Raw genomic sequence first — 2,012 nt, forward strand, 5'->3', positions numbered from 1 at the left:
AAGGACATGACTTGACTGTCAAATTATCTTTCTCATATTATTAAAATTTGATACTTCTTCTCCACCATTGCTCATAATAATTATTCATGCATCACCTAATTTCATTTATTGCTTTTGAATAATACAGAAGAGCTTATTTTCCAAAATCATTCAGCTCTAGCTGCAACAAACGTTATAAAAGTTTGTAAGGAACAAAGTACAAATAAATTGTTCTGCATGAATGGGTAAGATTATTGACGGGTTAGTAGCCTGTCCAAAATCAAGGTTGGAGACTATCATGTAGCCTAGAGCATTTTTCTTGCACAAAGTTAATGAATAAAAACAACCCCAAACTGAAACAGCTGTAACTCGAATTAATATTATACTAGTGGTAAGTTATATACTATTATATGAAATTATATTAAAAAAAACACAATGAATATCCTATAATTAATATCTAACTTACAGTTTACTATAAAATTAACAATATATTTTTAATTTAATGTTATATTATACTAATACAGTCATTTAGACTAGTTCCCCCTCCAGGTTGCCCAGCTGGCATTTTAACGTTGAGTCACTGTTGAAACAACGTCAGGTGCCAGTGTTGGATAACCGTTGGATTTTGTTTAGATTTTGCAAATCTAATCAACGTTGAAATTGCAACGTCATTCCAACGTCACGTTTCTCAACATAGGTGAATTCGCCAACATTGAATCAACATTGATTTTAGTTTAGATTTTGCAAATCCAATCAACGTTGAAATTTCAACGTCACTATAAAGTCCTGCTTTTCAACAGTTTATTTTGTTAAACTGTTTTCACTAAAGTATTGATGTGTTCAACAGTAACACCAAACACCTTGAAATGGATACATAAACACTAAGGTTGTGGACATGCCAGCTAGAAAGAAGCAGATTGGTCAAAGCAAATTAATAAAGACATTTCACTGGCGTAAGAAAAGTGCTTTATTACATGGCTGCAAGTGTGCCAACATTTCACAGAACAATTTTACACACACCTTATTTTTTACAGCCCATTTTGCCAAACACTTCTTAGATCACTTGATTCCTCCTCGGACAAAGTTCCAATTTCTGAATCACTTTCACCATCACTGTCCGGCGGGTGGTGATCATCTCGATACTCGTCTTCTCCTGTATCAGACTGCTCCTGTGTCTGTATGTCTTTTGGGCTATCAGCAAAAGAGGGGCCTGGATTCTCATCTGAGGGACCTGGATTCTCATCTGAGTCACTAGACTCCACCAATGCGCGTAATTGTGCATTTTGTCGTCTCCATTTTTTGTGATACATCTAGGAGTGAAAATAAAAACTCAATATATTCAAGCCTAAATGTTTTATAAACAAAATCATTAAATTTGAAAATAAGTTATAAAAACATTCAATCCAATGAGGTAGGCTGTGCTCATTTTTTATATAATATCTTCCACATCAACCTGTATTACAATTTTACAAAAATGTAAATGATTTTTTTTTAAGGGTTACAGTTACTTTCAGATTCAAATAGATGGTTGGGTTAGGTATGGGGACAACTCACCGTTGAAAGAGACTTTCAGTTCGTGTTCTTCCAAATCTCTGGAAAAGAGAAGTAAGAAGAATGTGAAATCTCAACCTTATTTTTCAAGTTTGTGGATGGAAAGTGTGTCAATGTGCCACCTCCGACCAACAGAGACATCACTAATACCCTAGCACACAAAGGCGGTTCGCGGTTAAACTGCCGTACACGTACGTGTACACGCACACACACACACACGCACACACAACGGCGGTTCGCGGTTAAACTAGTCTGCCTGTACACACACACACACACACACACACACACACACACACACACACACACACACAGAGAGAACGGCGGTTGCCGGTTATCTAACACACAACGGCGGTTCGCTGTTAAACTAGTCTGCCCGTACGTACACACACACACACACACACACAGAGAACGGCGGTTGCCGGTTATCTAACACACAACGGCGGTTCGCGGTTAAACTAGTCTGCCCGTACACACACACACAC

General features: G+C 37.5%; 1 long non-coding RNA gene across 1 annotated transcript; it reads right to left on the bottom strand.

The window, feature by feature from the left end:
- Positions 1-928: 928 nt before the first annotated feature.
- On the bottom strand, positions 929-1,798 carry LOC123959012. The gene is made up of 2 exons (XR_006822198.1): positions 1,534-1,798; positions 929-1,289 (listed from the first exon to the last, which is right to left on the bottom strand). It is a non-coding gene; the product is annotated as an uncharacterized LOC123959012 (long non-coding RNA).
- Between the last annotated feature and the right edge of the window lie 214 nt (positions 1,799-2,012).

This window comes from Micropterus dolomieu, linkage group LG20 (genome assembly GCF_021292245.1).
Source record: "Micropterus dolomieu isolate WLL.071019.BEF.003 ecotype Adirondacks linkage group LG20, ASM2129224v1, whole genome shotgun sequence".
NCBI lineage: Eukaryota > Metazoa > Chordata > Actinopteri > Centrarchiformes > Centrarchidae > Micropterus > Micropterus dolomieu.